At 44.7% G+C, this 26,920-nt stretch overlaps 2 long non-coding RNA genes across 2 annotated transcripts; both read left to right on the top strand.

The window, feature by feature from the left end:
• Positions 1-4,468: 4,468 nt before the first annotated feature.
• LOC123814530 lies at positions 4,469-8,746 on the top strand. The gene is made up of 3 exons (XR_006784929.1): positions 4,469-4,624; positions 7,551-7,581; positions 8,703-8,746. It is a non-coding gene; the product is annotated as an uncharacterized LOC123814530 (long non-coding RNA).
• Positions 8,747-10,316: 1,570 nt separating this feature from the next.
• On the top strand, positions 10,317-14,193 carry LOC123814529. The gene is made up of 4 exons (XR_006784928.1): positions 10,317-10,444; positions 11,886-11,985; positions 12,311-12,403; positions 13,812-14,193. It is a non-coding gene; the product is annotated as an uncharacterized LOC123814529 (long non-coding RNA).
• The last annotated feature ends 12,727 nt before the right edge of the window (positions 14,194-26,920 follow it).

The raw sequence follows: 26,920 nt of genomic DNA on the forward strand, positions 1-26,920 counted from the left end.
GTTTCTGTTTTATTTGTTAGGTAATTTTGTTTATTACCTTCCTATTATAGCTGACATCATATGATATTTGTCTTTCAGCAACTGGGTTCTTAATCCCTGCACCCCTTCCTTCATTCTTCCCTTTAACCCTCCCACTTTATAACCCTCCAAATGATCTCCAGATCTATGATTCTCTTTATGTTCTGGTTGTTTGCTTAGTTTGTGTTTTTCAGAATCAGTGGTTGAGAGCTATGAATTTGCTTCCATTTTACAGTTCATAGTTTTGATCTTCTTCTTTTTCTTAAATAAGTCCCTTTAACATTTCAAGAAGTAATGGCTTGTTGATGATAAACTCCATTAGCTTTACCTTGTCTGAGAAGCACTCTATCTGCCCTTCAATTCTACATGATAGCTTCTCTGGATCCTTGCTTTTTATCACTTTGAATATTTCTTGCCAGTCCCTTCATGCCTACAGAGCTTCTTTTGAGAAATCAGCCTATAATCTCATGGGTACTCCTAGTAGGTAACTCTGCGCTTTTCTCTTGCTGCTTTTAAGGTTCTTTATCTTTAACCTTTTGCATTTGAATTATGATGTGTCTTGGTGTGGTCCTCCTTGGGTCCCAATTCTTTGGGACTTTCTGTGCTTCCTGGACTTGTATATCTATTTCCTTCACCAAACTAAGGAAGTCCTCTTTCATGTTTTCATGATTTTTTTCAAATAAGTTTTCAATTTCTTGCTCTTCCTGATCTCCTTCTGGCATCCATGTGAATCGGATGTTGGTATTTGAGAAGATGTCCCAGAGGGTCCTTATACTATCTTTGGTTTTCTAAATTATTTTTTCTTCCTGCTGTTCTGGTGAACACTTATTTCTTCTTTGTGTTCCAAATTGTTGATTTGAATCCCAGTTTCCTACCCTCTAACTGATGGTTCTCTATTTCACTTAGTGTAACCTTCATTTCTGCCTTTATGTTGTTGCCATACTCACTGAGCTCTTTGCACATCCTGATCACCAGTGTTTTGCCCTCTGCATCTGATAGGTTGTTTATCTGCCTTAAGTTTGGTTCTTTTCCCTAGATTTTCTTCTGTCCTTTCATTTGGGCCATATTTCTTTTCCCTCTCAATTTGGCATCCTCCCTATGTTTGTTTCTGTGGGTTAGGTAGACCTGCTGTGACACCCTTAGTACTATGGTCTGCTATTGAAAAAGCACTGATCAATTGTGTAGGGCAGAGCCTTAGGTAATATGCAGGGCAGGGCAGCCTGCATCACCACTTTCTGGCTCTGTATGAGGGGAGGGTGCAAAAAAAGTCATAAAAAGAATGAAATCTTTCCATTTGAGACAACATGGATGGACTTACAGGATATTATGCTAAGTGAAATGAGCAGAGAAAGAAAAATACCATATGATTTCATTTCCATGTGAAATCTAAAAAACAAAATAAATGACCAAACAAAACAGGAACAAACTCATAGATACAGAACAAAGTGATGGTTGCCAGATGGAAGGGTATTGGGAGGATTGGTGAAAAAGGTAGAGGGATTGAAAAGTACAAATTGTCATTTCTAAAAGCCGTCACAGGGAGGAACAGTACAGCACAGGAAGTACAGTCAAAAATATAGTAACACATATGTATGGTGTCAGATGGGTTCTAGACTTACTGAGGGGATGACTTTGTAAGGTGTGTAAGTGTGTAATCACTGTGTTGTATGGACACTAAAACTAATATAATAGTGTATGTCGACTGTAATTGAAAAATAAAAAGTAATTATTGATAGGTAATTAGTTACTATTGCTATTTTCTTGATTTCAGATATTTTTTGGAGTTACTTTGGGGAGTTACTTTGTTGTTTTCTTTTTGTCTTGCTGCCTTGTTTTTTGACTTGATGCTCCCCACTAAGGAGTGGTATGGTTTGATTCCTTTTTCCTTTTATCATTTCTGTACCTGCTATATGTGTTTTTCTGTAATTAGTATGAGGCTTCCATAAACATTTTATAGTTTCATCTGTCTGGTATAAGCTGATAACAACTTAAGTTCAACTGCATACAAACACTCTACCCTTTAACTTTTGTCCTCCCACCCCTCCTGGTGTCCACAAGTCAGCCAGTACACTCTGTGGCTGGTTGCTGAGATTTCTGTGTCAGAACAATACACCGATTTCAGCCATGCCAATGCCCTCTGGGCTGTGAGGGAGAAGTGGGCTTCCTGGGCAGCATCCCTCATGCCTAGAGCAGTGGTTGGATGCTTTTTCCCATGTGAGAAAGTGTGCAAGCTTGATGAGGTCCTTCTGAGCATTGAACTTTGCTGCCTTCAGTGAGGGTTGGTGCAGAAATGTGAAAGAGTTCTTCTCCTGTCAGTGCATCTATTCTCAGATTTTTAGCTCCATCAAGTTACTGAAAGCTTTCAGCTGGATTCCCAGGTTCCCGTAAAGGTCATCTCATGTGTCAGTGATTTGAGAGCTGAACCTCTTATCCCACCATCTTCTGGACAATCACTAGTGTTTTTAGGTTTGAATCTTTGAGCTACCTATACTTTATTTCAGTTAAAGATATGAAATAAGGATGGAAGTTCATATATTTTTAGGCCCTTAGCTACTTGTGTAAACAGTGTTAGTCAGCAGTCAACCCTCCCCCAGACTAACATTCCATGTTCTCTTCTATTTGTCTGAACTTCCTATTCTTTTTCCCAGTTCTGTCTTGGTAATGATGAGCCAGTACTTTTTAATGTTATAGTATTATAATATATACATTTAATAATAATTTATTGGTTCACTTTTAAAGAGAGGGGAAGGGAGGGAGAGAAGGAGAGAATCATCAATGTGTGGTAGCTTATTCTGCTCCCCCCTTGGGGATCTGGCCAAATCCCATGCATGTGCCCTGACTTGGAACTGAACTGGTGACCCTCTGGTTCACAGAGTGGCACTCAGTCCACTGGGTCATAACAGCCAGGGCAGTTTTCTAATATATTTTGATTGTGAAGGAGCTGTAATTTTTTTCAGTAAAGAGAACTGAAGAGGACAATTCATGAGCTGGAAAAAGAGCTGGCTGCTAACAACAAAGAGGTAGTTCAGACTAGGTGGTTCCCATGATCTCCTCCCAGCACACCTTCTCCCTGAAATCTTGAACTAGTTGGGAAGTATGTTGTTGCTGACATTGCTCCTGGCTGTTGACCCTCATCAACATGCCAAAGGGTCAGCTGCCCACAGTAGCTTCCCTGGCCAGGAAGAGGAGACTCCAGGCCACCTCTTCTGAACCACCACATCATTTACTCTGTGGTCCCCTGGGCAGTGACCCCAGGAGGCCCTTCAAGGAGGCTTTTGCCATAAACCTCTGGTGAGTTGCCTGGTCATGTTGAGTTCAGGCCCTCCTTTGAAATCCCACCCAGGAGAGAACCAGGTGGCTGTGGACCTCTGTAACAGTTCAGGGATAACGCCAATGGAAGGGCTCAGTTACCAGGACCAGAGAACAGAGAGCAGGAATCTTCAGGGAAGAGAAAGCAGCATCTATAAAAATGCCCCTGAGGAGGAGACAAGTTGAAGAGGAAGCCCATTAACAGCAGCCTCAGGTTCTGCCTGCAGAGAGCTCAGAGGGTCAAAGTGCATGAATCAGAGTGGGGCGCATAGTAGCCACCCCACTGCAGTAATCCCATCTGTTCAATGTCCTTCATGTCAAATACTTTAAAAAGGGAAGTACATTTACTTTTATGACTAGAGCAGGAGAAATATATTAAGGTACACTAAGTCTCCCCATCTTTACCTACCTGTCCCCTACACCCATGGTCCACAGGTGACCACTTCGTTGTTTTATTGCACACTCTTCTACAGATTCTTTCTGCAAATGTAAGGAAATAGTCTCCTGTTCTCTCTGCTCTTAACCAGAGGCAGAATGTTAGCACATTTTCTTCACCATTTGTTTTCATCTAAAAACATCCATTTGATGACTCTGAATGACCTCCACTTCCCTGACTGCCCTTCAGTGGGTGGTCACCACACAGAAAGCCCCTGTGCTGTAAACTTTACAGCCTGGGTTCAGTTCTCCATTCTTCTCAGGCACAGTTCGAGGATGTTTCCCAACTGGAAGGTAGTCAGTCTTGTCAGAAAGCCACCTGCCCAGGTCAGGCAACCCTCTACCCTGGTCCCAGTGAAACCCTGACCAGCATTTGCCTACAGGGGCCAGCCCCACAGACACGGGGTGCTCAGAGGTTCCTGTGATACTGACTGACTAACCACCCTGTGCCCCCCAGCTACAGGATGAGAATCAGGAGCTGCAGAAGGAAAATTGGATGCTGCGGAGGGAAAATAATAAGCTGCAGGAGGAAAAGGAGAAGATGGAAAAGGAGAATGAGAAACTACAGAAGGAAAAGGAGAAAATACAGATAGAGAATGAGAACCTGAAGAAAGAAAATGAGAAGCTCCAGAAGGTGAATGAGAGGCTACAGGAGGAGAGTGAGAAGCCACAGGAGAATGAGAAACTGAAGAAAGAAAATGAGAAGCTCCAGAAGGACACTGAGAAGCTGCAGAAGGAAATTGAGAGGCTGCATAACATGCTTAGTCAAGTACACGTACCAGGTTCCCAATCCCAGGACCACATGGTGTCCCTCAGCACCCAGATGCAACAAGAAGCCAGGCCCATTACCTCACAGGAGATGGTAGGTCTGTCCCTCCTCCCAGGCAGCCTGTGGTGCTCCTAGTCCTCTGCCCCATAAGGGCCTCTTTAGATTCTACTGGGCTTCCTGCTATTGTTCTCAGTATTCAGGTTTCTTTAAGGAGGGAGGAATCTTCAGGCTGGAGGGACACAAAGGGGTAAGGATGCATCCTGCCTTCCTCCAGGCTAAAGATGTGCCCCTTGTCCTCAGGAGCTATGGGCCCAGGGCTTCCCACTGATACCAGAGACCACATTCATACCTGGCTCCCACTGACACTTGGCTTGTTGCTCCATGTGAGCCTCACGCCTGCCCTTCAAGGTAGACTTACCTTCTCCTCATTGTCATTTGACCCATAGTGAAAGAGCCTGGAGAAGTCAAGTGCCTCACAGGAGTCCACACAGGACCCTCTGTACTGATGGTGGTCAGATTCAACCCCAGCAAGGCAGGGGGGCTGCAAAGTTTATGCTCTTCTCACTGGGTCCTCAGACCTAACTTCTTCACCAATAGCCTTCTGATAAACTAACAGCCTCTGAAGCTCTGGTCATATAAACTAATTTGATGAAAAGGTACCCCTCTCTTTCACTCAGCACCCCTCTCCTAGGCCTTGCCTCAAGACTTTTTGCCTATTGCCCATAATTCTCTGCCCAGGCAGGCTCACCTCCCTCACCTGAGCCCCAGGTCTGTAGAGAAGTGTATCTTTCCCCAGCTGAGCCCCTCCTGTGGCCTTAGGTCCTGGCCCTGGTTCTGACAACACCCTCCCCACAACTTCCTGGGGGCTGAGCTGCCACTCTCACTGTCTAGTCCACTCTTTCTGTACTTGCCCCCTTGCTGTGGATGCTTTTCTGATCTTCCAGCCACACTTCACTCAGTCACGTATACCCACTACTGTGGTGTTTTCTTCACTGTCACTCCCAGAACAGTAAGGTCTTCAGTGCTGTGGCTGCTCAGGTCTCAGTCTGGGGGTTTATTCCTTATGTTAACCAGAACTCTTCTTTGTAAATGTTTCAGTTAGCAACACATTGGCTAAACAGAAGAGAGCAGGGTGCTTTTTTTACATTGTAACACCAAATGAAATGAGTGTTTCTGTCCTTGTTTTAGCAGCACATTGATTGCATTGGAAATCCAGACTGTGTTTCTCTTTTTATCATCTTCTACATGTTTACCTTTTGTTCTTGGGCTTGCTCTCATAGTTGCAATATTGCTAGGATAGCCAGAACTATCACACCCATATTCTATGGAAGAAGTTGGTGAAAAGGCTTTTCTCCAAGAGTTCTGCTAATACTGTGTTGAAAACCGTTCTCTCTCATGCAGAGCTATAGCTGCAAGGGAGACTATGAATAATGAATGTGAATAATTTGAATGATTTGAAAATGAATAATTTGTTTTATAGTGTCTAGAATAGACAGAGGCAAAGGAGGAAATAGTTGGATGTATCATTAGCCAGTAGATAATAGAAAACAACTTAAGCAGAGGAGGGAATCTCTGATGAGGGTAGATACGGTTTCCCCCTGAACTCAATGTAGAAGAGCAGCTGAGTGTGGGAATAAGCTAGAACCAGGGACATGAAGATGGTCAGGAGTTTTCCTCTGCTGTGTGCCTTTTCTTTCCTGTGTGTCTGAATCAGTTTTTTTGTTGTTCTGAAGACCAGCTTCCCTTCCTTATCTGTTGCATGTGAAAAAACAAGGAAGTGAACAAACCAAAAGAAAACACCAAACCCAAACCTGTTAGTTGCCATCAGATCTTGGCTTTCCACATTACCAGTCTATGATTCTCTCCCCAGTCCTGCACAGTCAGCTTTGGCTGTGGTGTGTGGTCATGCTGTCACATGCATCCCCTCTATGCACATGGAAGGGTAGCTGAAAGCAGGTCTGGCACCCTGTTGCTATGAAAGCTAATACTCACAAGGCAGGTGCTGATGTACAGTCCATTCTGGAAAGGTAAGTGATGGTCTGGTGTACATCATGTTAATTAATCATCTTGGCTTCACTTCATCCTGGCCTCATGGCATCCTGGCTCCATGGTTGAATGTCAGCAAACCTGGAGCTGGGATGTTTGAGGGTCAGATCTGTATCTTCTGATACTAGTTCCTAGGATTTTTACATGCACATGTTGTTTATGTAGAAGCTGCAGATTAGCCAGAATGAGCACTTACAGAAACTATGTCAAAAGAATTTGGGCCCTGGCTGGTATAGCTCAGTGAATTGAGTGGGGGCCTGCAAACCAAAGGGTTGCCAGTTTGATTCCCAGTCAGGGCACATGCCTGGGTTGCAGGCCAGGTCTCCAGTTGGGGGCACATGAGGAGAAACCACACATACATATTTCTCTCCCTCTCTTTCTCCTTCCCTTCCCCTCTCTCTAAAAAACAAATAAATGAAAACTTCTTTAAAAAAAGAATTTGGGGTGGGTTACAATATCCCAGCATTACAATTTCCACTGAGAAAGAGGAAGAATAAGAAGCACTTTCAGGAAAAAAGGTTTGAGCAGATGGTTTAGTGAGTCTCCACAACACTCCCCCTAGCTCCTATGGGGCATTATCTCAGATGCCCTCATTGCATGGGAAGGGCCTACCTAGTCCTGTGTGTTTTCTACCCAGTGTACCACCAGTACTGACTGTCCCTCTCTGCTTCCACGGGGTCCTGACCTTCCAACCACAGTCCCTGTCTGAAGAGGAAGCATTCTTACCTCCCCACCAGGGACAAAATAAGCACAGTGCCATGCTGGTTGCTGCCATTCAAACATGATGCCATCCGCCTCACATATGGACACCATGAGATGTGTTGGTGTTTGGGCTGGTGAACTGTGAGCATCTTCCAGTTTCTAATAGGTGCTATGGAAATAGAGGCTGCCCTTTTTCATGGTGCTAGACAAAATCACTGCTGAGAGCAGAGTTCCCTGCTGGATGTAACATGCTGTGTTCTAACCTTTGCAGACCCAGACCTCACTGCCCAGGAAGGTGAAGGGTAAGTCTGCATGGGGTGGTTTGTCACAATCTCGGCTGCTGTCATGCCTTTTCCTGTTTCCTGTCCCTCACCAGTCAGTCTCTAGGATGAGGCTGAGGGCATGTGGAGCCAGGCTCTTCAGCTGGGCAAAGGACAGAGGGAAGACCTTAGTTTTGGGACAGATAGGGCACGAGTTGGCATTTGTGCTGAAGGGGTACTTTGCAGTGGCTGGGTTTCTTGCCTGGCCTTCTCTTCTCTGTAGGAAGATGGACACATGGAGAGGGTAAGATTCCTGGGGGCAGTGTTTGATGGGCAGGGTCCAAGAACCAGCTTCTTCTAATTCACCTTGCTTCTGGTTTAGGCCATCGACCTTGACCTTGTTCTTGGTGTATTGCAAGTTCATCCCAGATCTATGTGAATGTAACCTGTTTGGAGTATTATTCTCCTCTCTTGGGTACACTGGTGTGCTGGTATGTGTGCCTGTGAGTGTGTGAGTGTGTAATGCAGTGTAGGTGCTGGCATCTAAAGGCAGGAAGTAACCTACAAGGCACTGTTCTCTCTTGGAGACGTTGGCCTTCCCTTATGGAACTGGCCCCTTGTACTGCATCCACCCAGCCTCCCCTCTTTAAACCTGTAGCTAACCTTCTGCCTTTTCTTGCAAACCCACAAGTCTCCTCCAATGCCCTGCCTTCAGGCCAGACATTTCCTTCTCTCTTTGCAATCAGCTCAGAAGGGCACTATTCTTGTGGCCCTGATCTTCCCAGTGGTGGGGTTCAGATGAGCACCATGTGCTTCCTCAGCAATTCAGATCCATATTCATTGTCTCATTACCCTGTCCCCATGGTTGAATGTGGGGTGAGCATGGATATCTTCATTTTCTAGAAGAGGAGACTGAGGCTTAAAGGGCTTCAAAAATTGGCCAAGTCCTGCCCAGCCAGTGAGGGGCAGGGCTGGACTATGAACTCTGCACCTTTTGCCTCCAGTGTGTGTGGTTGTGACCAGCGGGCCTGCCTGCCCTCTCTGGTACAGAAATGACCAGTGGCCTTACTTCTCCTGACTGGCTCTCACTTGCTGCCCCACACTTTTCTCAGCTCGGGATGGGGTCCAATGCCTTGGAGTCACTACGTGTTCCTTCTCCTCAGGGAGCACTAAGGACCCAAAGGCTGTGAACATGGACAAGGACTCTTCCAAAGAAGGTGGGACCCCATTTTCTTCCCTGGTGACCAAGGCTGACACAGATTTGCTGCCCACTTCATTGTTTCCATTATCTCTTCTTCCGTGTATCTGGCCTCCTGACCCTGAAGTGATGGGAACTAGAGGCATGAATGCCAGGGCTACACAGTGAGAAGGGGGTCCCCTGACTCCCAGACTGCAGGGCTCCCCTGCAAACTGTGGATTCAGTAAGGCTGGGGTGGCATGTGAGAATCTGCATTTCTCAGAAGTTAGCAGCTGGGGCCCATGCTGTGGCTCATACTTTGAAAACCACTGCTCTGGAACCATTGGTTCTCAGGCCTGGCTGTCTCTTAGAAGATCTGGGGAGCTTTAAAAGGAAATATGAGCCCTGGCTGGTATAGCTCAGTGGATTGAGTACAGGCTCTGAACCAAAGGGTTGCCAGTTCGATTCCCAGTCAGGGCACATATCTGAGTTGCCAGACAGGTCCCCTAGTGTGGGCCATGTGAGAGGCAACCACACATTGGTGCTTAAAAAATAAATAAATAAATATAAATAAATATGAAGGACAGGAGACCACCCTCAGATATTCTGATGGATCTAGTTTTGGATGGGGCCCACCTAGTTCAGACAAACACTCAGGTTTAGTTACCACCTACAAGTGTGACTGCTTGAGGTTTCTCTTGTGTTGCCACAGCACCCAGCTCTGGCCTGTTCACACTCATGTGACTTGTCAGTAAATGTCCCCTGAGTGAATCTAAGGGCTGGTCCAGTTCTAACTGCAGTGGCCCCTACACTGTACCAAAAGAGCACTTGGGGAAGCTCCCCAGACTCAGTGTGGATGGCCACTTCATAGCAGTTGCCACATTTCATTGTAATTGCTAGTTTTGTTACCCTCTGGGTGGGTATTTCTTAACCTGTGGTCTATGGCTCACCTCCACCACAATCATCTGGGCAACATAAAATGCAGATTCCAGAGCCCTTCCCCAGATTGATGGAATCAGCATCTCTGGAGGGGTCATGGGGCAGGGAATGCATGTGCCTTTGAACCTCTTTGGATTTGGATGTTCACTATATCCAAATAGGAGGGAGGGGATCTGACCTAGACAATAAATGTGAAGAGAGCAGAAACCTGTCTATCCTGTATACCATGCTATCCCCATAAAGGGATGAAATTTGATGCAGTGATGGGGTTAGGGTATAAGGAGGGGCCAGTTGTGGCTGTAGCTGGCAGCTGATAGGGCCTGGAATCTGGGATCCAAATGGGGTCAGGGAAAGAGCTGCTGCCAGGACTGAAGGGTGAGGTAAAAGCTTGCCGCCCTGAGTTGTCCTGGGAGCAGGACTGAGCCCAGATCTTAGAGGTTCAGACTGGAAGAAAATGCGAGTCCTGAATGTGGGTAAGGGGTCTGGGCAGAGGTGCCCAGGAACAGAAACACCCCAGCTTCTGACCCAGAATGGACACGTGGACTGGGTCACTGGCCCTGAGCCAACAACCAGGACCAGGTGGGCACAGTGGGGTTTTGGAGATGGAGGTTTCAGGTACCCGAGGCTGACCTTGGTGATTGTCTGGTGTTACAGAGTCTGAGGATTCCCAAGATGAACAGCAGAAGGTGCCTGGAGGCTCAGGGGCAGAGCATCAGCTTACTAAAGATGTTTGGGCAAACCCCAGAGAATGATCTGCAAGAGAGTCAGGGAAGCACAAGAAGAAAGAGAGTAAGTGCTAAGGCCAGTGTTTCCACACAGGGAGTTATTAAACTGATGAAGGTGCCGTGGTTCTTCACATTGTAGGCTTCTTCATCTTATTTGTTCCAATGGGGGCACCTTTGGTGTCTAAGAATGGAAAGCCACGCAGCTTCTCCTCTCACATCCTGATGGCAGTGGGGTGTCTCTCCTCTGTTTCTCCCAATGGTTGCTTCAGATGCCCCCCTGTGTGCTGACCTGTCTGGGCTGCCTGCTCATTGGTTGCTTTCTACCAGGTCTCTCCTTCTGACTGAGGGAATTTAATTGGCTTAGTCTGGCCTCTGCATGGGTCCCTTGGGTTAAGTGTCCATCACCAGTGCACATGTAGCCACACACCTTGAACAGGTGGCTGTGGGTGGGCCAGGCACTGAAAGCCATGTCTAGTATAGACTAGGACTTGAATGCTGATGGTTGCTTATGCTCCTTTTTAATCAGAGCATGCATATTATCATTAAAGGCATCAATGAACTCTCCTAATATTGTTAAATAAAAACCCCTATTATTAACAAAGATGGACATGATGTCATTGAAAACAATATCTCTGTAGGCTCAGATTAGAAGAAAGATGGGCACCTAGGTTAGATCTGTAATGATGCTCTCACGTTTGACTGTTTCCAAATCCTGCTCAATCTAACTTTGTCCCTATGTTCAGACCTGATTAAAACATTTCTTTTGTGAAACTAGAAGAGATTCGTCAAAGAATGCACATGCATATACACATAGCTCATGGACAGAGACAACAATGAGGTGAAGGCCAGAAAAGGCTGGGGGTGGGTGAGGTGGGTCACGGTGGGGGCTGGGAGAGAATGGGGTACATATGTAATCATGTCAACTATAAAAAAGTTGTCCTTAAAAAGAATAAAAATAAAATATTTCTTTCTAACCTTGAAAGAATCTTCATCTTGGATTGAGATGTCTCTGAAGAACTTCCCATGGGCTCTGGGTAGATGTCAAAGTCCAAGCAACTTTCAGGAGGTCTTAGAAGGCTACCTGGCATTTGTTTTTAGAAGTAGTCTTTTCAAACATTGGTAGCCACTAATATTGTTGTGTCTGGTATAAGGATAGTGCCTGACGTACAAAGAGGAGGAAGCCATGGACTCCCATCAAGGACTCAGTCAGGTGGTGGAAAGGCATGCGCTAAGCTTCATACACTGTGATGACCGTGGGATTCTGAGCATCCCGTTTGTACCATCTTGCTCTGCATGTTTTGCTGAGACTCCCAGACCCTAAAGCAGCACCCTTTCTACAGCGCATGAAGCTGCTGCTCGCCCTGCTCTGCCGCTCTTGTCTTGCTTGCCCAGACAGTGCCTGGTACTGGTCCCAGGAGATCCTGTGTCAGCAGCAGGTTTAGAATCTTAGGGGAATAAGAAGGAGGGGCACCCTGTCTCCAAAGGGGACCTGTTGTCTCTTCTAGGATGCAAAGGAAGTCCCCAGGAGGACTTTCAGACACTTCCTGAAGGTCAGGGGGGAGAAGAAGGAGGGGAGGTTTTCTGAGTGGTGCAGCAAGGCTTCAGGTAAGCTGCTGAGAGGGCTTGCTTGGGGGCTCTGACCTGGGAGGGTCCTGGTTTGTTTGCCTATGTGGTGGGTGGTTCTAAAGGGTGACACAATGGTAGGGTTTTCACAGGTGACTGAGGATGAAAGCCCTCTGTTGGCCAAACAGTCTGGGGTGGGATGGGCAGGGGTGGACAGCAAGGTAGGTACCTCAGGGAAGCATAGGACAGCCAGTTTTCCAGCAGGTGGCCTGGCCAAATGCTCCTGCTAGGATTTTCTCTTTGCTTGGCAGCTTAGTTCTGCTTTGCTTCACCTGCTTTGACCACAAGTTGAACTTTGCTCCCACAGAGAGAGCAGCTCGTTGGTTTTCAGGCTCTCGAAAGAGGGCCAGGCAGCGCTGATAGAAGGCCCATAGCCTGGGAGCTGCGGCTGCAGGCAGAGGTAAGTATCAGTGAACACACTGTTCTGAAGCAGCCAGAGGGCAAAAGGCTGGGCCAGTCTTTCCTATGGAAAAACCCTTCTGTGGAGCCTAAACTTTTCCCTGTCTGGTCACTGCTGCTGCTTTGACCAGGGGAGTCATGTCAAGGGAAGGCAGGTGGTTCTTGTGGAGGGTTAAAGGACATGGTCAAGGAACCTCCAATGTCTGGCCTTAATTATCTTTGGGAACAAGGGAAGTTGTATTTCTGGGTTTGGGAGCCTCCCCAGTTCAGGAGGATTCCCAATGACACAATGGTAGGGTGTCACAGCTATCATGGGAGGTTTGGAGTGGGATGGAGGGGCTTCAGTGGGTGTGTGTCCCGCCATGCAGGGTGATAGCCCAGCTCCTTTCACCACTATTCCTCAGCCATGCACGTATGTGGCCAGGGGGAGGTCACTGCTGTTGTCTCTGTGTCCAGGCAGGCCTAAACTGAGCCCTTCATGCAAAGGAGTTTTCCAGACTATGGCTCATGTATCATAGAAATGGGAAAGATAATTTTGTTTGGTACATGGATGAATGATTTTAAAATTTCATCCTTTTTTTTGTTCATGTGCATTAGAAAAATATTACTAACACCCATCCACTAACTCATGAAAATTCTTTCTTGGACAAGTATAAAGTGGGTATTTTATATTTAAGTGTAGTTTCACTTTATACAAAATGTTAAATAGACAACAGAACACTTGGAATGAGAATGTGCTAACTTGTGTCCATAATATGGAAAGTCTGTCCAGTTTAAACTTCTGGTCTTAAAGTGTGTAAGGAAAGGACAGTTCTTAGTCCCACACAGAAATCACAAGGGTATTTGTCCTGCTTGCTAACTTGCCTTTCCAACTTCCATTTGAGTTCCTAGGCCTCTGTCTCAGATGTTCATTCATTACACACTCATTTCGCACATGATTTGTTCAGGCTGATCTGCACCAGGTCCTGCCATCTTCGTTGGGACACAGGACTCAGTGATGTGATGGAGCCAAGGTCAGGGAGGTGGGAGCACAGAGGAGAGAGGGAACAGGCAGTTAGGAAAGATGAATGGAAGCCCCCTCTGAGTCCCCATCCCATTGTTCTCAGTTTGTCATATCTGCTAAGACCCTTTTCCAGAGCTAACAGGTTTCAGGACTCAAGACATGATATCCCTTTGCATGGCCATTATTCAGCCTAGCTCAGTACTGATGTCTAAATCAGGGAGACTGTGGCCCACCCTGCTTCATTCCCCTGGGGCTTTCCTGGGTGGAGGGCACACTTGCCCCTGGGCGCTCTCATTTGGGGACATTTTTTAGATTAAGGGGCAGGAATGAGTGTAAGACTCTGTGTTTGTGGGGGAGGAGAGCGAGGGGAATTAATCAGTTTCACTCTTTCCCCATGTGACTTTAGATCCCAGGCTTCCTGCCTTTTCTTCTGAAGAGCCCAGAAGTCTCAAAGCTGGACCTGTGAGGAGGAGGTGCTCACCAGACCGAGATTTCACTGCAGTTGCCAGCACAGGGTTCCTAACAAATGGCCACTAATGTGTCCCTGGGCTGGGGCAGGGTGGACCACTTTCAGGGGTAGGGGTGGGGTGCCACCTAGGGCAGGCACATTGTGGAGAGCAAGGCCAATGAACTGGCCTTGGTCCCACCAGTCTACCCTGCTGCCCCCCTGGCTCCAGAAAGCGGCCTTCCAACATGCTGATCACTTCCTTGCCACCATGCTGCCTCCTGGACCTGTAGATGAGACTAGGGCTTGGGATTATTATTTCCAATGATTCCTTTTTGTTATATTTCCCTTAGATAGATAAGAGTTTGAATATGATGTTAATATATATTTCTGTTTTACTTTGAGTGAATAGCATAGTTATTGTGTGTGACTCTTGTCTATTCCTTGATGCCTGGATGCTCAGCTGACTCACAGGGAAGACTAGATCAGGAACAGAAGCTCCTGACACATGTGGTTGCTGGGTCCCTGTGGTCTCAGTGCCCGCCCACTAGAGGGCACTCCAGGACTGTACAGAAGCAGGTAGCCTGCTGCCTTAGTGCTCCACTCAACTAAGGTCACCCAAACTGGTTGCTCCTTGGGAAAAGAAATCTCTACTCAAATTGTGGTGGGAGATCCTACACACTACATTCATTTCTCACAAACTAATCGTGCACATGAGGAGATTAAAGGCTCTGAACAAAACACTTTAATTTGATTCAAACCAGCATTTTCCAAGCCTATTTGAGCATAGACCCTCTTTCAGGATGATGTAAACATTTTCTTGGAACTAATGTTCATGAAATACAGTTTGGGTTTCTCTAGCCTGTGCCTCAACTTTGCTATGTTGGGTGTTAGGGACAAGGTGGGCCTTGGGACACAGCTTTTAAGTGTCTGCCCTATCCAGTCCTGCTGGGCACTACATCACTGCCTTTGGGGGAGGCGCTGGGTGTGGAATGTGCTGACCCAGAGAGGCCACCTCAGAACAGCTGGGGGCCAGCTCTTTGGGGTGACCCAATGTGTCATCAGCTGCTGGTGAGCACCAGGTGTGCTGCACTGATTTGGCAAGTGTAGCCCCTCAGAATGCCCAGGGGTGTGTCCTGTGGGGGACAAACAGGGTGAGTAGCCAGAAACCTAATGCCCTGTCTGGTGCTCACCCTGGGGGCAGCTCTTGGGTTTTAGGCCAATATCAGTCCAATGCCCACATTCAGGCCAGCTTCTATGTCTCTGGGTCAGTTCCCTAACCATCACCACTTCACTAACTAATCAACACAGTTTCTACCAAAACCGTTTTGTTTAAATGAGTAGCTATCTAGAGCCAGATTGCCTGGGTTCAAAGTCAACTTCCACCTGTCTGACTTTGGACAAATTACTGAATTTCTTGATCCTTTTAGTTTTCCACTTGAAAAATGGGAATAATCATAATACCATTCTTTGATAATTCATGCAGATTATAAAAAACTGAGGACAGTTTTAATAAATTTCAGCTATTATTATTTATGAGGTGTTCAGCAATTATATATAATATGATGATGTGAAAATCTCTTGTGAAGATTTCTGCAAAGTTTTAGTTAACCTGTTTCATTTGCCTTTTTATTTTTATTTATTTTTAATATTTTTTGTTTTTTTTAATGTTGTTCAAATACAGTTGTCTCCATTTCCCGCTCTCCCCTACTGCTCAACCCTAGCCATCCCAACCCATTACCCTGGATCCTACCCCACTTTGGCTTTGTCCATGTGTCCTTTATACATGTTCTAGACAACCCTTCCCCCTTTCTCCCCCATTATGCCCTCCCACCTCCCCTCTGGTGTCTGTCAGTTTGTACTTAATTTCAGTGTCTCTGATTATATTTTGCTTGCTTGTTTGTTTGTTTTGTTGATTAGGTTTCACTTATAGGTGAGATCATATAGTATTTGACTTTCACTGCCGGGCTTATTTCACTTAGTATGATGCTCTCCAGAGCCATCCAAGCTGTCACGAAGTGTAGGAACTCCTTCTTTTTTTCTGCTGCACAGTATTCCATCCTGTAAATGTACCACTGTTTTTTGATCCACTCATTTACTGATGGGCTCTTAGGGTGTTTCCTCATACTCAGCTATTGTAAATTGTGCTGCTGTGAACATTGGGATACATAGGTTCTTTTCCATTGGTGTTTCAGGATTCTCAGGGCATAGTCCCAGCAGTGGAATTGCTGGGTCAAAAGGCAGTTCCATTTTTAGTTTTTTTGAGGAAATTCCATAGTGTTTTCCACAGTGCTTGCACCAGTCTGCATTCCCTCCTACAGTGTACTAGGGTTCCCTTTTCTCCACAACCTTCCCAGCACTTCTTTTTTTGTTGCTTTGTTTATGATGGCCATTCTGATCAGTGTGAAGTAGTGTGTCATTGAGGTTTTAACTTGCATCTCTGATGGCTATTGATGCTGAGCATCTTTTTACATGTCTCTGGGCTCTCTGTATGCCCTTCATGGAGAAGTGTCTGTTCAGGTCCTTTGCCCATTTTTTCACTGGCTTGTTGTCTTCCTGGAATGGAGAAGTGTGAGTTCTTTTTTTTTTCTTTTGAGTCTTTATGGTGCTTTATTCAGATGGTTAGCAATGAGAGCAGACAGGTTTACACCCTAACAAAACTGTCTTACATTTTCTTTCCAAGCCAGCATTTCTATAACAGGGAATAAACTAGGTATGGTGATGGGTTTTGAAATTCAGGGAAAATCAGGTGGAAGAAAACTGCAGCATTAACCTCCTGGGCAGTTACCTGTTCCCAGAGGCAGGTGGTTGTCTGTCTCTCCCTGGCAGGTGGTTGTCCATCCCTCATTTGGTGGTTGCCTGAATGCCTCCACTTGTTCCCCAGGTGGTGATCTCTAGCCTTACCCTAGGAGGTCAGCTGTCTCTCCCAGGAGCCAGGATGGCCTTTGTATGTAGTTTCTGAAACTAAAGCTTTAACATATGCTTTACCTATGAGAAGTATTAACTATTTACCTTAAGATAAAATTTTCCAATTCTTAAGTTATCATTCCCCACCTTTAGTATTAAACTATCTTATTTCTATGAGATCAGCTTCCTATGGAAGTATTTCTTTTTTTTTGTTGAGCATGTAAGCAATACAGCAAACCTGTGGGGGAGAAGTCTTTAATACAGTGAAGGCCATTCATTACAGCTAATGTGTCACTTAAATGTTCTACATATTTCTTTACTTTCACTTCTTCATCTATATACATATCACCACCCCAATCATAGCCTGAAATAGTCACCTGTACACAATTTCATAAAGACTCAAGTGAATCCCACTTCAATGAGCCACTCTTATCCTGAGCAGGGTAATAGGCAAAGCTTGATGTCAATGGGAATGAGTTTCTTGACACAGCTTGGCTGTGTTTTTCTTCAAGGTGTGATTCATCTTCTCTACCTTCCCAGAAGCCTGGGGTCTGCATGCCGTTTGTAGTCTCCACTTGCTTCCTAAAAGTTTGCTAACCTTCTGTGTAATTTCTGAAAAACAAAAGCAGGTCAATTATCACTCTGGATGCTGCCAGGAAGGCCAATGTCAGGGATGATTTCCTTCAGTAAGGCTTTCACTACTTCAAGGATTTCTCCATTCTGGTACGATAGACTTCTACCCATCCTGAAAAATGTGTCAACAAACACTAACAAATATTCCCACTCTCAGACACTTGGCATGTGAGTAAAGTCTACTTGCCAGTCCTCAAGTGGGCACTGTCCTTGGTATTGTGGGGATCTGTCCTGGGGTTGTTCTTCTGGCACACAACACATGTAGCAATTACTTTTTCTGTGGCTCTAGGAATTCCAGGACCTGTTAGCCCCAGTTTAACATAGGTAGTCAATGAGTCCCTTCCATAGTGTATGGCCTCATGCAAATGCTTCATGACTGGCACTACTAGATTTTCAGGAATGCAGTACAACTCCTTTCTTATTGTATTTTCCATTTACTCTCAGGACCTTCTTCATCAAAATTCCAACCTCTCATCTTTCTCTAAGTCTGCAGTGGAATATTCAGGGTCAAATTGTGACAAGTGCAGAACAGGTACAAGTCATTATAAACATTTCTTTAGCAGCCTCTTCTGCTGCCCGGTCAGCCAGATTGTTTCCTCTAGCAACTTCAGTGTCCTCTTTCTGATGCCCAGGCCATGCATAGCTATAACCTGTAAAGGTACCTGAATGGCCTCTAAACATTTTGAGATTTCTGCTGCATGGTTATTCTCCTTTTTCTTTGGAGGCAAACAGTTCTTTTTCCCTCCAGATGGAACCATGTGATTGCAAAATTAAGAAAGCTTCCCTGGAGTCGATATACAGTCATGCTCTTTTTGCACAACAGTTCCAGTGCCCTCATCAATGCAATCAGTTCAGCTTTCTGAGCAGAGGTTCCTGGCAGCAAGGCCTTGGCCTCCACTGCTCCTTCAAGAGCCACAACTGTATACTCAGCCTCTTGGTTTCCTTCATCCATAGAACTTCTTCCATCTCCATTGAAAGTCCAGTCTGCTTTCTGTAGAGGACTGTCCTGTAAATCAATTCTGCTAGAATACTCTTCATCAGTTATTTCAGCACAGTCATGTATTAGCATAGACAAGTCAGGCTCCAGGGAAAAGAGAGGCAGGATTTAACTAACTTACAGTTTTGAGGGAGCCATTGAGATTGTGAAAAAGAATGGCTTGGTACCTGCCCCTACTTCCAGCACTGAGCCAAATTTCTCCCTTTTACTCCAGCAGGCTCAGCACTTGCTGGGGTGCAAAACTGGCACAGGCTGTCCCAAAGAAAACTTTTGAGCCTCCTGTAAGAGTTCACAGGTGGCTTCCACATCTTTCAGGCAGGCTGGCCACCCCTGGACAGTGTGATCTAGTTTCCTTGACAAGTATGTGATGGGCTGTGAAATGTCAATAAGTGTTTGGGTGAGGAATCCTAGGGCAACACCCTGTCTCTCATGTGCTTACAACTGAAAGAATATCAGTAAGTTCAGAAGCCCCAAGGCTGCTGCAGAAGCCAGGTGCTCCTTCAGGGACACGAAAACCTGAGTGCACTGCCCTGTCCAGAATAAAGGGCTATATTTCAGTCCCTTCTGAGCTTCATATGCTGGTTTAGCTGTGAGCACAAAGTTTGGAATCCAAATGCGGCAGTTGCTTGCCATCCCCAGGAATCTCCTTAACTGTTTCCTGGTATTGGGAGAGGTCCTTGTTGCACTGCCTACACTGTATTCAGATGTTTCTGCTTAGGGATACCTTTCCCCATTCCCTGAAGGGGGCATCTCTTATAATGGTCTGAGAGAGGAAGGCCATTCCCCTAGGGTCCCAGTTGGGCTCAGTAAGAGGTATTGCCCTGGGAGAGCAGAGAGTCCCATGTGGATTTTCTTGGTGCAACTTTGGAGCCTCTTCATTTGCCTTATTGAACACCAGCCTCCATTCATCCCCCTTAAACAAAGAATTTAGTAAGTCTTGTGTGACAGCTCAATTGGGATGATGGGTGGCAAAAACTGACACAACCAAATCAGTCATTTTAGCAGGATCATCCCTATGAGAAGGGTTTGACCTTTCCTTGCTTAACAGATCCGATGTAGAAACTGGACTATTTGCCCAATAATATCCAGCAGGCTGGCCCTCTGGCCCTTCTCCCACTGGAAGTCTCCACAAAGGATATTGCCCTGCCCAAGTAGGAGCTTTTCCTGCACTGAATTGGGTTCCCTGACAGGTTCAAGACTGCAACTGAATTCTTTATGTATTTTGGAGATCAAACTCTTGTCCAAGGTATCATTTGCAAATACATTTTCCCATACAGTTGGTTCCCTTTTTATTTTGCTGATGTTTTCTTTAGCTGTGCACAAGCTTTGTATCTTGATGAAGTCCCATTTGTTTAATCTTTCCTTTATGTCTCTTGCTCTAGGGAACATAGCAATGAATCTATTGCTCCCTGGTATATCTGAGATTTTCCTGCCTATGTTGTCCTCTAGGACTTTTATGGTGTTATGAGTTATATTTAAGTGTTTTATCCATCTTGAATTCATTTTTGTGCATAGTGTAAGTTTGTGTTCAGGATCCTTTTTTTTTCCTCTGTAGCCATCCAGATCTCCCAACACCATTTGTTGAAGAGGCTTTTTTCACTCCATTTTATGTTTCTGCCCCCTTCGTCCAATATTAATTGATCATAGAGACTTGGGTTTATTTCTGGTCTCTCTATTCTGTTCCACTGATCTATGTGTCTGTTCTTATGCCAGTACCAGACTGTTTTGATTACTGTGGCTTGTAATATAGTTTGATAATAGATATTGTAATCCCTCCTGCTTTGTTCTTCTTTCTCAAAGTTGCTGTTGTTGTTCGGGGTCATTTATGGTTACATATAAATTTTTGAAATGTTTGTTCTATGTCTGCAAAATATGTCATTGGCACTTTAATAGGGATTGTGTTGAAACTCCAGCTTCCTAGATTTATTTGTTTCTTTCTTAATTTCTTTCGTTAGCATTGTGTAGTTTTCCAAGTACAGGTCTTTTACCTCTTTGGTTAGGTTTATTCCTAGGTACTTTATTTTTCTTGTTGTTGTATGAAATGGTATCTTTTTCCTGGTTTCTGTGTCTGATATTTCATTGTTGGTGTACAAAAATGCCTTTGACTTCTGAATTGGTCCTGAGAGGGGGTTAGCATGGCTTCCATTCTGTCCACTGCCATCTTGCCTCTGAAGGCTCATTTGGCTTTTAAAACAATGAAATATATTGGGATGGCATTGGTCAAGAGGTTTCCATTGTACATTTCTATGACACTAGGTCTGCATGTTGCATGGTGTGCCCCGCACCTACAGTCAAACCCTCTTCCATCACCATATATCAGGCTCCCTCCACCCCTCACCCCCTTCCCTCTGGCAACCCCCATATTGCTTTTCAAAGCCAAGAGTTGCTGTTTAATCTCTTAACCTTCATATTTCAGTTTAGAAAAATCTGTTTTTGTTTTCCTGCATTCAGAATTTTAGTATTCATTGATGCAGATCCTGGGCTACAGGATCCGTGTGTGTGTTGTGGCTGCTAATAAGAAACACACACGAACTGCAGAGTTTCTACACAAGTCCTGTGGAGAAAAAGGGATGGCATGGCCACTCCGTAAGAGAGAAAGAGAGGGTCCCAGCCCCTGCCTGGACAGGCTTTTATTGCTTTTCTTGGTACATTCCATTGAGGATGGTCTTTCTTTAGCACCCACAAGTTGGCTGCAGCTGATTACCTTTACAGATAACAAAGGAAAAAAGGTTGTTAATTACTTGAAAGAGAAGGATGTTGTAGACTGAGGGGAAAAGCGGTTGAACCAGTTACACTCCATACTTGGGAGGTTTAGCATAGACTTTAGGAAGTTACAGTAAGCTCTTGCTGCCTCAATTTAGAGTGAGAGAGTTTTAGAAAAAGCAAGTCTCAAAGCAGTCTAGGTACAATACAGGCCTGATTCCCCACAAGAGAACCTCTATGTGAGTGTGGTCCTGTGTGCCCTCACTCCCCACTGGTTTTCAATGTGGGGGTTGAGCTACATTTCCACGCCACATTAAACAGCTCCCTACAATTCATTTGGGGCCACTGCCAATTATTATGAGTTATTTTTATTCTTTTAAAAAGTATTTTCCATGTTACTCACCTAGTAGCACTTTCAGTCATCTAGTCTTTCCTGCCCCATGTCCAGTCCATCAAAATTGGATGGCTTGTTCTTTGCCATGCATGCAGGACCTGACCCCTTCTCTCAGCTCCTCCACTATCATCCTCCTTCACCCTCACCTCTTGCTGGATTATTTCAACAGTCTCTTCACTTGCCTCTTTGCTTCTGCCTTTACTGCCTCCCAGCCCCCACCCCAGTCTGTTTTCCACAGAGCAGTCAGTGGGGCCCTTTGAAGACCAATTCAGATCACATCCCTCTTTTCCTCCAAATCTCCCAAATCAATTTAGTCTTTATCCAGCCTACATAATCCAACCTTCTTCTCTAACCCCTGCCTCTCTGATCTCATCTCCTACCCCTCTTTCCTCACTAGTCTGCTTTGGCCACAGTGCCTTCCTCCCACTCCTGCCTCAGGGCCCTCGCACTAGCCCTTCCCTCTATCTAGAACCTCCTCAGAGGTGTCAGCACAATTCACCTACCCACTTCCTTCCAGTTTCTGCAACCAGGGACTCGATTTGATGACAAGGATGTTGAGACTATGGTGCAAACTTGAAGACTTCCAGGGGGTAAGCAACCTCAGTTGTTCGAACTTGTCCTTTCTCCACCCCCAAAGACTTGACCCCTTCTCCTACCCAGAGTGGAGGCACTACTATAAAGTCTGGAACACAGGCCGTGGCTTCAATGAGTCCTACACCCTGCATCTGTGGAACTACATGAACCAGGAAGGGAGGGGCATGGTTAGAAGCAGCAACTCACTGGTGGAGAATCTCTACTGCCAGCACTATCCCAGGTCCTACAGGGACCGGGTTCAAGGCCCAGCAGGCTTGGTGACTGGGGAGTTGGGTCCAAGGAACAAATAGAGCCAACAGTGGATCATTGCTGCCACATCAGGAAATTAAGCACTGCCTGGGGAGCCACAGTTTACCTTGATTGCCACTTTCCCTGGGGTGTGTGGCCTTACCCACAGGTCAGTTAAGATTAGCTTCTCCTGTCTGAAATAGACAAGTCCCAGAGACCTTTGTCCTGATTCCGTGTTAAGCACTGACCCTGGCATCACTGATTCATGTGTGTGTACTATGGCAGAGGTGGAACTGCAGAGGGTGACAGCTTCCCAGGGCAACATGATCTAGTCCTCTATCACCTGTTGGTCTCCTTGGGACGTGGAACAGAGCCTGGCACACGGCAGTGCTCCAGAACTCTCAAGCGTAGTGCGTGGCACGTCTGCGTCAGCTGAGGCTGGAGTCTTTCTCTTTGGCCTCACCAACAAGGAGGACTGGGGCACATGTCAAGTCCACTCTCTCACAGTGGCCCTGCAAAAGAGGGCACCACACTTACACATGGGCAGATTGAGGCTGGTGGAGATGGCAAACACAAACAGGCACCTTCACAGCTACTTTCTGCACACTTCTGGATTCATTGGGAAGAGAGCTGGAAAGCAACAGCTCCCCACAGATTTCCCACTAGACTGAATTTGGAGGACACTCCCTGACTGCCAGAGCCTGAGCTGAGCCTAGAGATGCTTTAGCTAAGTTGGTTCTCAGAATGACTCTGCTCAGTAGAGTTTATTTTTCCCACTTTAGAGAGATGCTTAGTGACCTTCCCAGGGTTATAGAGCTTGGGTATGTGGAATGTAATTGAATCTTTGACTCCAGAGCACAGGCTCTTCCTTCCCCTGCAGTGAGCAGGAGGAGTCTCTGGAGAGAAAATCATGCCCTGACCCTGAAAATAGGAGGAACAAGGTGCCCCATCAGGGAAGATGCACACAGACCTTCACACTTGGTCCTGGTACCTTTGCCACCTCTTTAAAAAAAAATAACTTTAAAAAAATTTGATAAAATGTACACACCATAATTCTTGCTATTTTAACCATTTTAAAGTGTATAATTCAGTGGCATTAAGTACATTCACATTGTTGTGCTAACAATACCACTCTCCGCCTCTAGAACTTTTCCATCATCCCAAAGTGAAGTTCTGTGCCATTACACTAACTCCCCACTCCCTACCCAGCTCCTCTGAGCCCTCGTAACCACTCTTGTAGTTTCCAGAATATCTCTATGGACGTGACTATTTTAGGTATGATGTATAAGGGAAATTGTGGTATATGTGTCCCTTTGTGCCTGGCTCATTTCACTTAGCATAATATTTTCAAGGTTCATGTAACATGCATCAGAATTCCATTCCTTTTTTAAAGCTAAATAATATTCCTTTGTATGTATGTACCATACTTTTTAATCCATTCATATGGCCATGGACCCTTGGGTTGCTTTCACCTTTTGGCTATTGTCAATGATACTGTTATAAAGTACATGCAAATACCAGAGGTTCTGGTTTCCATGCTTTTGAATACACAGCCAGAAAGGGACCTGCTGATCCTATGGCAATGCTATGTTTAATTTTTGGGGAAGTGCCATTCTCTCTTCCATACCAGCTGTACCAGTTTTTACTCCCATCAGTAATGCACAGGCTTCCAATATCTCCGCACCCTTGCCAACGTGTGTTCCCACAGGATTTTGTTTTGGCTGCCCCAGGGTTAGAGCTTGGCAGATTGAAGCTCAGGTGGGAGACAGGCCTTAAAAAATTCCCAGAAATGTGAGTCTCAGTAAAGCCAAGGCTGTCTATGGGATGGGATCAAGGACTGTTGTTGGAGAGACAGAGTTCTTTGGTTCTGGGCTTTACAGCAAGATGCATGGGATGGGCCAGCAGATTCATGGAGTGGCCCCCTCCAAGACACATCATAATTGAAATGCCAAAGGTTAAAGATAAAGAAATTATCTTAAAAGCAGCAAGAGAAAATCAGTTAGTTACCTAATAACTGTTTCCATAAGGGGTATTTCCACAACACTGTCTGTTGAATTCCCAAAAGAAACCTTGCAGGCTAGAAGTTTGGCAAGGAATATTCCAAGTCATGAAAAGCAGAGACAAACAGCCAAGAGCAAAGATTGCTCTACCCAGCAAAGCTATCCTTTAGAAACAAAGCGCAGATAAATAGCTTCCCAGACAAGAAAAAAGTAAAGGAGTTCATCATTACTAAACCATTTTATATGAAATGTTAAAGGGACTTGTTTAAGAAAAAGAAGATCGAAAGTATGAACAATAACATGGCAAAAACATAGCTCTCAACAACTGAATCTAAAAAAGAATAAGCAAACAAGAACAAAGACAGAATCATGGATACCGAGAACATTTTGATGGTTGCCGGAAAGGAGGGGCCTGGTGAGGAGGTGAGGGGATTAAGAAGTACAAATGGGTAGTTACAGAATAGCATGGGGATGTAAAGTACAGTGTAGGAAATGGAGTAGCCAAAGAGTTTATATGCATGACCCATGGACAGGAATAAGGTGTGGGGAGGACCTGAGGGATTGAGGGGTGCTTGGTGCAAAGGGGGAAAATCAGGACAACCATAATAGCATAAAATATAATTTAAAAAAATAATGTTTGGTAGAATTCACCAGTGAAGGCATCTGATTATGGTCTCTTCTTTACTGGAAGATTTCTTTTTATTACTGATTCAATCCCATTACTCATTGTAGGTCTGCTTACATTTTTTAAATTTCTTTATGATTCAGTCTTGGTAAGTTACATGTTTCTGGGAATTTATTCACTTTTTTTAGATTATCCAATTTGTTGTTACATAATTGCTCATTGTAGTCTCTTGGGATTCTTTGCATTTCTGTGGTATCAGTTGTAATGTCTCTTCCTTCATTTCTGATTGTTTTTATTTGAGACCTCTCTTTTTACTTAGTCAAGCTATGGATGTGTCAATTTTATCTTTTCAAAAAAAATAACTACTGTTTTGTTGACCTTTTATATCATTTTCCTAATCTCTAGTTTCCTTATATCTAGTCCTATCTTTATTATTTCCTTCCTTTTGTTAACTTTGAGCTTTGAGCCTTCTAGATTTTTGAGGCACATTTATTTGAAATCTTTCTCTTTTTTTCATGTAGTTTATTACTGTACACTGTTGTCTTAGGAGTGATCTTACTGCTTCCCATAAGTTTTGATATGTTGTGTTTTCATCTTCATTTGTCTCAAGACATGTTTTGGTTCCCCTTTTGATTTCTTCTTTGACCCACCAGTTTTTTAGGAGTATGTTGTTTAATCTACCCACATTTGTGAATTGGCCTGTTTCTCTCCTTTTATCGATTTCTGGTTTTAACATATCATGGTTTGGAAAGATTAACTTGATATGATTTCAATCTTAAACTGGCAAGACTTGTTCTGCAGGCTAATGTATGATCGGTCCTGGAGCATGTTCCTGTGCACTTGAGAATAATGTGTATTCTGCTGTTTTTGGATGGAGTTTTCTGTGTCTTTTTGTTAGGGTCATTTGATATTTAGTGCTACTGTTCAAGTCTGCTGGCTTTTTGTGTTTTGTTGAGTTTCTGTCTGGATGATCTATCTATTGTTGAAAATAGAGTATCTTAATATCTTACTATTCTTTTATTGCTGTCTATTCTCCCTTATTTCTTTTTATTGTGAAGGTGCTCTAATGTGTGGTGCCTATATATTTACAATTGTTACATCCTCTTGAAAAATTGATCCTTTATTATTTTTTAATGATCTTTGACTCTGGTGACTGTTATTTTTGTTTGTTTGTTTTACTTAAAGTTTTTTGTCTGATGTAAGGTTTCCTGCCCCTGTTCTCTTTTGGCTACCATTTGCATAAAATATCTTTTTGCAACCCTTCAGTTTCTGCCTATGTGTATCCACAAACCTAAAGTGAGTCTCTGTAGACTGCGTATAGTTTGACCTTTTAAAAAAAAAATTTATTCAGCCACTCTACATCTGCTGATTGGAAAATTTAATTCATTTAAATTTAACATGCCTCTAAGATGCCTCCCATTCCTTACAGAAAAAAAGAAACTAAATGCTGACTTACAGAACTTGAAAGCAAAGCTCGTTCATGCAGCCCTCACTCTCAGACTGGAGCCCTGTTCTCTGTCGGCTCCTGGCAGAGCCCGTTCTTCAGCCGGAAGGTGGTGTCTGGCACACGCCCGCTTCACTGAGAGCAACGGGTTCCCCTTGTCTCCCTGCCTTTGTCCCCTGTCCCTTCTTTTATCTGCAAGTAAATTTTAAATGGGGGGGAAAGACAGGTTGATCAGAGTAATTTCCAGAATGAACCCAGAAATACATTCTTCATAGCTGGGCATGGCTTTGTCAATAGGAGCAGGTTGGGCTGGTGAGACTGAGTGGAGAATAAAAAGCATTATTGCCAGAAATGCAAGGCTGGATCCATTTTCTTAGAAATGCAGAGTAGTTTCAAATAGTGTCATGGGACCAGAGGATTTTGTGCTGGCATGAATTCACTGATTTCAGTAAAAAATTCTCTTTTCAGGATTTAAGGTTGTTACTGTCACACATCAACGTCCTTGAGTTATTCTCACTTGGGCTCCCAAGTGTTGGGCCTCTGCA

The sequence above is a fragment of the Phyllostomus hastatus genome, unplaced genomic scaffold, assembly GCF_019186645.2.
Source record: "Phyllostomus hastatus isolate PE091 unplaced genomic scaffold, TTU_PhHast_1.1 phas_contig_16, whole genome shotgun sequence".
In the NCBI taxonomy this organism is placed as follows: Eukaryota; Metazoa; Chordata; class Mammalia; order Chiroptera; family Phyllostomidae; genus Phyllostomus; species Phyllostomus hastatus.